We start from the raw sequence: 8,898 nt of genomic DNA, 5'->3' as shown, positions 1-8,898 counted from the left end.
CACCTCAAAAGCATCGCTGCCTGGAGGATAATGAGGGTGTTCCACAGGTCGTCCCCAGGCCTGGTCTTATACCCCTGAGTGAACCCCCATCACACTCAGCTCAGGGCCTGAGAGACAGACCTGCAGCCACATATATGTATGTATATATATAAGTCCCAGGAGTGAAGGAAAACACACACATAAACACATGAAAACACTCTCCCTCCTGCTTGGTTGCCGCAGGCTCCACCTCAGCTGTCAGTCGTCCAAACTTCCCAGGGGTTCTTTTTAATGGAGTTAATGAGAAAAAGAAAAGAAAAACTCCTCCTTGTCTGCCTGAGCCTTTCACTGCTTCACCTCAAAACTCACACACCCACTTATCAGCCTTGTGTCAGCTGTTTCAGATGGGTCGAAAAGCCAGAGAACCGCACCGAGTCATTTTATGAGGTTTTGAACTAAACATACGAGAGAAAAGCATAACTGTCCACGTTCACTGGATCCAATCCCAACCCTGCACAACCACACCATAAAGTACAAATGGAGTCTCATGTATTGGCTCTCATCTCATCTCATCTTGGTCTTTACTTACTGTGTCTCCATTAAGCTTTACAATGTTGACCTGGTCTAGGAAAGTATTTTCTGACTGCCAATTTAAATGACCTGCTTTGTCAAGCAAGAATGCTTCTTACTTTGAAGATTAATTAATACATAGCTTTTGAAAGAGAAAGCCCAGATTGTGGCTGAGAATATTGTTTATCTGTCTCAATTTTGTTATTATATCTGGCCAAGGTCTATGCTATGATCATGATATTACAGGAATGAATCAATGTCATACAAGATAAGACACCCTTGGGAGTTTTTTAATGTTTCATTTCCTTCTAGGTTGTTATTTATGATCTGAATACAGAAAAGACTGGGTTTAGGCCAGATAGGAACAATAAGCAAACATGCAGAAGCACATATACAGGCACACACTAGCATGCATGAACAGAAACTAGATCCCCATCAACCATCTTCTACATCTCTTATCTTTCCATTGAGTTGAATAAAAAAAACATACACAGGAAGGGCTGTTTACACTTCCTGCCCTGTTTCATATATCCCATTATCTCCTTTGTATTCTAACACATCTGACATGTTTTTGGCCTCCCGTGCATCTGTGAGGTATGTGCTTACTCACAAATGAAGGTGCTTCTGTTCTGATGTAATCCGGGGAAAATGGGGAAACAAGGAGGGGGGTACTACCCCGGTGGTAGGTAATCTAATCCCTCCAGTCGCAATTTGGCAACTCAAAACAATTACCACCTGGCTGTTCAGAAAAACAGCAGCCAGACAAAAGGGGTGTAGGCTCGTTAGAAGAAGCTGATGTAAAGTCGCATTTAGTAGGTCACTACAGACGGGAGGCTAATCTGGATCAGGGTTTGGCAATGTTGCGCTCGCTGTTTAAACCATGTTTGAAAGCCTCTGCACATGCCACTGCGTGGGAGATGGCAAGAAAAAGTCAGGTGAGTGAGTCATACAGAGGCGGTGTCAGTCAAACCGAAGGGTTCACCAGCAAGAAATCGGTCTGTGAGGTGTGTGTCCTCTTCCCAGTCACAGTCACCCAATCAGGGCTGATTAAAGAGCTTTATCTTTCCTGTGACATGCCTCTATCTGAACGCCCTCTTCCTGCCCCACAGCCAGCTCTCGATCTCGTTCAGCACCCTTTCAATGAACGATAGAGTGATTTACGTCTTTGTAGTTGCTATCTTTATTCAGTCATTCTTTTCCATGGTACCACTTTGTTTTTTCAAATCCACCTCTTCCTCTGTTAATTTGCTCTTTTCCCTATTAGTGTCCCACCTATCTCGATCCAGTCATCCCAACCCCTCCTGTCCCTTTCTTGTCTCTTTATGTGTGTCATGGCCCCATCCTTTTCTTCATCCTCTCTCTCGGCCTCCTAATAAAGCCACTGCCTTTGTTCACAGTTTTAGAGTCATAGCCTAGACCTACGTCAGTCTAGATTTCCTTCTTCCGTCTTTTCCAATCCCACCTTTTATCGTCATTTATTATCCCAGATGAATGTCCTTGCCCCCGGTTGCTTTTGGGCATTTAGTCCAGTCTACTGCAGGGAATTTCCTACTTATCGTTCACTGGGCCATTCCTTGCATTCTTAGCATACTTCCTGGCACTGCTGGAGGTCCAGCCAGCCGCAAGGGTGTCAGCAATGCAAGGCAGGCGCTGATGCAAACTAACATCATTCGTACATCCAGGGGTTTGCTTTTGATGAGGATGGACAGTGTGATTGATGAACAGAAAGAGGATGAGGAGAAGGAGGTGACATAAAAAGAATGAAGCGGTGGGTAGTGGTGGTGGAGGGGGGCTGCTGTCAATGTGTGTGAACTCTGTGCCAAAAATAGAAAATTCTGGATAGCTTTCATTTCTAAGTCCTTGACTCAGAAAATGTTATTGAAAAAAAGGAGACATGCAAGGCATTTAAATGTCTCCCGAAAGAGCAGTTTATGGGTAATTGGAAACAGCAGGGGGGTCAAAGTGCACATAAACAGTCTGAATAATTATAGAGAGATTAGAATAACTTTCATGTCGTTCCTCTTAGTCATAGACCTCAATGAAACAAATGGTTCTCAAACTGCATCCTAAACTGAGCTTTTTATTTATTTATTTTTTTTTGCATTCCCACGATGAACAAAGGTCAAGAAAATAAAACTCGAGAGACACCGGGGGCTGTGACAAGGATGTGCAGATGTGCAAGGAAAAGATGGCCGTCAAACTTGTCAGCTGGAGATAATGATAAGGGTGGTTAAGAAGAATGCACGCAAACACATTACTTCCATATCTTACTCTCACTATTCCAGAGATAAGATAGCATGTCCAAGAAGTATGGGGGATAGACAGTTCACATTTTAAATAAACATTTACAGTAAATGTTTTTGTTCCTTGGAGAATACACAAAAAAAGAAAAGAGAAGAAAAACAAACAGCAACACAACAACCGCTGAAATTTGAATCTAAGACGGACGACAGTGTATCTTCTGTGCTGTGTTTGCACTGCTTTTAGTCAAAGTCACTTCAAACCAAAGTTGACATTTCAGTGAACTTGAGGTCCACCTCCCCTCCCTGTGCGGTCAAAGCGCAGCCTACTGAATGTGGAGAGAAGTCTTTCTTGATTTCCAGACATTTTCAAATATACTCTCTAAACCAGTTGTCCTCGGCTCCCAATCCCTTTACGTACTCTGCTTCAAAACATAAACATTGACAACATGCGGATATGAAACTTCCTTTCCTGTGTTTGCTCTCATTTATGATGAAATTTACACACTCTCTATGGCTGACGCACAGGAAGTGTTCAGGAGAACGAGCTGCCCATGTGCTCTCTTATAAGTTGTGTTATCTGCTATCATTGTTGTGGGAGGTTGATTTACGATTGTCAGTGTGTAATGAGCGTTAATTTAATGAATGGCAAGTGATGAAGGGACCTGAAATGCGTCAGCATTCAGAGAAACAGCCGGACCTTGTCAGGTTAAAGGGGATAGTGGCCTATAAATAGTTTTAAATGCTGGTGTGAAAAGACGTAAGCATATGTGTCAATGTGTATGTAGGTGTCCATCTGTCTGCAAAAGGGCATCCTCCCGCCTCCCCCAGTGTGACTAAGGTCATGTCACGTTGACAAAGTTGCTCTCTAGGGTAAACTGTGACGTCACGCAAGTCCTCTTGCTTTTGTCTGCTTGCGCCCCTCACTCTTTCCCCATCGTCTCAGCAACCTCTGCTGCCCCCCGCTCCCCCACCACCGCACATTCACTTACACCCTTCCCAGTTTCCCCTGTGTGTTTGTCAGCAGCTCTCAGCTTCGGTAGAATAACACGACGACAGGCTGAATGTGTGACTGACGCAGACGCACTGCGCGCCGGTAAGTAGTGGTCAGCTTTGATTGAGTACACATCTCACATAGATGTAGTAACTCACCACAGAAGTGGTGCAATCCTGACAAAGAGACAGCGAATGCACAAGTAAGGTCTCTGGGGTAACTACTCTGCAAGCACCAAGGAATGCACCAAAAATAGGAGCTTCACTTTCACTCCCCTCTTTTTATTCCTTTACTTGAAAAAAACAAAACAAACAAACCTCTGCATGGAGTCAGCGGTGGAGTGATATGTCGGGCTGGTGAATAAAAATTTGCTCGAGCACTATTTCACGGATCTTTCTCTGCACTGTCATAGAAAACAGGGAGATCAGAGGTGAAGGGGAAGGTAGCGAGTGAGTGAAAGAGAAAGCGAGGGGGAGCTGAGGGGAAGCACTTTGAGGGGAGGAAGAGATGAGGAGAGAGCGGGACGCAGACAGGACACACCATGACAGGAGAGGAAAGAATGTTTAAGGCGACTGAGAATGAGAGTGAGAGGAGCGGGAGGGAGAACCGGAGGAGAAAGCGGGAGCTCTGAGACAGGCCTGGGCTCTCCAGTGTATTAACACCAGTCTGAGATGAAGGAAGCAAGCAGGGTAGATGGAAAGAGTGTTTGCACAGTAAAAAGTTCCTTGTGCGTGGGTTGCTTACTTCCTGCTGTACACCCCACCACCCCTCCCGCCCCTCGTCTTCTCCTTCTCATACTCCTTCTGTGACCTGTTCCTTCAGCTCGCGATTTCCTCACTGGCAGACGCATAAATGCTTGGAAGCAGTGAGAGAGAGCTGGGGAGGTGGTGAACGTGAGCAGGTGAGCAACACAGAGTCAGCGAGGGAGAGGGTTTCGGTTGAGTCTGCCCGCTACACATACATGCACATACACACACATACACTGTGTTTTGTCACATACCATAGAGTTTGGTTTCCAAACAAAATGACCCTTGTAAAAGTGTGCTTAATAGAGAGTTGATTTAAACGTTCTGGCTCCCCAACTTTCTGCCAGGGAGAGACGTCTGCTTCATGCTCTCCCTTTCATCACTGCATCCTGCCCTTTTGCACGGCTCTGTGAACTAAGCCAGCGGAGGAAACCTGCCATAATGATGCTGGTTAATATGCTCCTTTAATGGGCGAATAAAAAAGGCAAAGCAGTAGATGCACAACAGCCATATCTGTCTTGAGTGGGCTGCTCGAATGGAAAAGGAAGAGAGCAATTGACACGCGTAATTTGTAAATCGCGTCTGCAGGGAGTTTTCTCAAATAAGAGCTTGCCAGTGGCACAGAGATGTGGGGACTTGAAAGAAGCCCCTTCTGTCTGATAGCTGTTTTTAAAAAAGCGCAAGAGCACATTAAAGCTGATCTTTGACATGGACAAAGAAAGTCAGAGACGTCACTTTATAGCCCAATGACTGCAGCCCCCTTTCTGTGTGTCACTATTTCTTCTTTCCCCCCAGAACTATTAGCACACTCACTCGCTCTCTGACGTAGGTTGAGGTACAGTAACAGGGGTTAAGCGGAGGAAAGAAGCGGGATGGAGCAGTGATAGTGATAGGTAGGATAGGATACCCCGCTGGAGTCCCCCAACTGGGAGCAAGCTGGAGAAAATGAATGAAGGACAGAATGGCAGAGGAAAGAGGAAGAAGACAGGAGGTTGAGGAGGTCACAGGGAAACTTGAAAGCGTACTGTTATAGGAGGATAAATATTAACAGTAATGGGTCGGACATTTGGTTTCCCCTTTGAACGTAATCTCCTGGTTTGTTTTTTCAGGCCCCGTTGGAATTCCCAAGAGGAAATGAGGGTGCAACATAAAAATGGTGAATTTATTACTACTTCTTCTCCCATAATCCCTTTTACCATCGAAGCAGAGTTGCGTCACGGCCAGCGTCTTCACTGTTTACTTATGACACTGAGGCAAGCAGAACATGAGACGTAACCCTAAAATCCACAAAGACTACTTTTTCACCCACCTGGACCTGGATATTGACCCACGGCAATAAACATTTATGGGAAAACCAACATTAACAGAATGGGCTGATTTGGTATTTGTTCTCATAATCAAAGTACAACCACAAAGCACACTAAAGTAAACATTGAACAAAAAAATCCCACCTTACAAGATCTACTCTTCAAGCTTTTCCCTGTCAGTTTATTGCAGGATGTTACAAAAATACACACACTCCTGAATTTGATAGTTTTTTTTTTTCTTTTTTAAATGACTAATGATTTGAGCAGCTGTGTGGATTAACAACGAAGCAAAATGTGAGAGAAGTGAGCGAGGCATTCGAGTGATTCGAAGAAAGCATAGAAGTGCGAGTACATGTCATGGCGCACAGCAAACCCAGTGTAAAGTACGGGCGAAGTGAGAGAAGCTTGTGTGAGTAAAGTTTGTCTGGCAGCGAGGCAGGCTGGCAGGCTCTGTCACAGGTTCCCCTTCCTCTCTGATGTCTTTGAGGTCGTAGTCTGAGTGTCTCACTCTGTTTCTCCTCCTGTGGTGGTTTACACAGATTGGTGATGTAATGGGTAGCATATGAAGGCCACACACAAACACACTCTCACGCACAGACGCGCACGCAAACGCTCATGCATGTTATACAGACACCGCACTTGTACCACCGCATACCCATAATTACACACATATACTGTATGCACACCCATTTACACAAACCCTGGATTCCCCCTTTTCCAACATGCGCCGCTCTGTGCTCGCTCTCACACACGAAAAGCAAACGTCTAAACAAAGATACAGAGCTTTTTCTTTTTCTTTTTAAACTTTGCACACTGACATCGATGCACGTGTGCACACTCCCACGTGCACAAACGCACACAGACGCACTCCCTGTGTCATAGTGTGTGAGTGATCAGTGCTGGCGGATGGCCTAACAGTGCTTCAGAACCACCCAGGAGACCCCCATCATAAGAGGCAGCCCGGAGAGGGAATGAGGGAGAGTGACTAACTTCACTCTTTCTTTTCTTCTCTCCCCAGCTGTGTCTTCAAACGTCCCTTTGATGTGGGAAATTAAAAAGAGCGAGTGTGTCAATATCTCCCTACGTCCAACCGCACTCATCTATTTCTTCTGCTCCTTCCCCCTGCTCTCCTCCTTTCCCTGCTTTTTTTTTTCTACTGTTGACCTGAGAAAACAGAGCATGACCCTTTTTCACCACAACAACTCCGCCACCCACTCGTTGCCACCGGGCCCTCATCATTTGGAGGGTGTTTGTTTGTCTGTGTAGGCCCACCGCTGGACTGGCAACTCTGTGTGTATATGTGCATGAGTGTGCAAGTGTGCGCATACAAAGCCCACCACTAATTATTTTCTAACCACACCATGAGTGTATGTCTGTGAATGAGGGTCTCCTAATCTCACACCCAGACTCAAAAACGCTTTCTTCCTTTTCCCCGCTCTCTCTCCCGTCTCTCCTTCCTTCTCTCTCGTTCTCCCTTTTTTCCTCCCTTTGTGTATGTCTGAGTGAGATTCCCTTGTGATTTACTTTACAGTGTGTGTACAGTATGATGCATTAGCTGTCCCAAATGTGATGACTGGAAACTCATTTTTGCCCTTTTGCAACAGTGGGCCACGCTTTACTGCACCTGACTGAGTGTTTCCAGGCTGCCCCGCTCTGTATGTGTGTGTGTGTGTGTGTGTGTGTGTGTGTGTGTGTGTGTGTGTGTGTGTGTGTGTGTGTGTGTGTGTGTGTGTGTGTGTGTTTTTGTACGAAAAAGAGACACAAACAAGTTGGAGTAGTGAGTCTGTGATGTTTCTGCATGCATCAGCATGTGCGTTTTGGTGCCAGAAAAAGACTGTTTTGGTTTATTAGAGCTGAATCCTCCTTTCTGTGACACATCCACATGCATCTGTCTCTATATGATGTTGACCCAAACACAAACACAAATAACCCACCACCGCCTCGACACTCCTGTGGCGTGTGTCCGCTCACTGTTTCTATGCAACACTTTGAGAGGCCCCTTCTGGTCTGGACAGCACCTCTCCTGCTCCTATCCGTAGTCTCTCACTCTTTCCTTCACCCTGGAGAGGGAGAGAAGAAGTGAAAAAAAGAGAGGGGGTGGGGGGGCAGTGGAAATAACAGGCTGCTGTCTCAAGAGGGGCTCTGAAAAAAATAGCAAGGGGTAAAAAAAAAGGAGGAAAAGAAATACAGGAGAAAAAGGTGTTTGCTAAAAGGTATTAGCCATAATACTGTACTGGGAATGTGACGTGTGTAGCCTAAACCACAAGCAGGAGCACAATTTCTGTGACATTTCCCCCTGAAGTATAACAGGAAAAAAAACACAAAAACACACCAGCACGCAAGAAAAAGATAGGACAGGTAAAACTAGAGTGTAGAGGCTCGAAAAGATACATGGTTACATAAGATATACTGATACACATGAAAACAATGGGCTTTTTAAAACATCTGCAGTGATAGAGAGTTAGGGGGGAAGAGATTTGGCGATGGAAAGATAGAAAGAGGTAGATGCGACTGATTGGGGCAGGTAGCGAGATGCGACGGAGGAAGTGCCGGAGATAGGGACAGGACAGGATAGGATAGGATAGGATAGAGAGAAAGTGATAGAGGGGGGAAAAAACAACGGAACATTTTTTTAAAGTTTCGCAAAGGGAGACAGGGCAGAAGGGAGGGGAGGAGGAAAGGGAGAGAGAGGGCGAGAGAGAGGGCGAGAGAGAGAGAGAGAGAGGAGGGAGAGGGAGAGAGAGCGTGTGTCTGCGTGTGTGTGTTTTTATGAATGAAGTGAGTCACTGCCGATGTGTCATAGGCCCGACGTCTTTATAAAGGAAGTTTTAAACAAGCCTAAACACTTCACTGCGCGCAAAAATTGGACTTACCACACTCGCATCCCTCTCTCTGCATTTCTGTAGCCTCTCTCTCTGTCTCTCTCCAAACTGCCAAAGTGCTTCTCTGCCTTCAGCACTCTATAAAGACTGCAGGGGCTCCTCTCAAACTTTACTGAAAAAAGAAAGTTTGACGATATTCGCTTTTTTTTTTTACCTTTAACTTTCTGACTTTGCCGTCTG

The 8,898-nt window shown here is 45.4% G+C and overlaps 1 long non-coding RNA gene across 1 annotated transcript; it reads right to left on the bottom strand.

Moving 5' to 3' along the window:
• Positions 1-5,991: 5,991 nt before the first annotated feature.
• On the bottom strand, positions 5,992-8,840 carry LOC145431935 (uncharacterized). The gene is made up of 3 exons (XR_013912264.1): positions 8,710-8,840; positions 7,771-7,896; positions 5,992-6,357 (listed from the first exon to the last, which is right to left on the bottom strand). It is a non-coding gene; the product is annotated as an uncharacterized LOC145431935 (long non-coding RNA).
• Between the last annotated feature and the right edge of the window lie 58 nt (positions 8,841-8,898).

Source organism: Astatotilapia calliptera, chromosome 11, assembly GCF_964374335.1.
Source record: "Astatotilapia calliptera chromosome 11, fAstCal68.1, whole genome shotgun sequence".
NCBI lineage: Eukaryota > Metazoa > Chordata > Actinopteri > Cichliformes > Cichlidae > Astatotilapia > Astatotilapia calliptera.
Note: the sequence above shows the minus strand (reverse complement) of the source record. Positions and strands in the feature narration are given on the sequence as shown.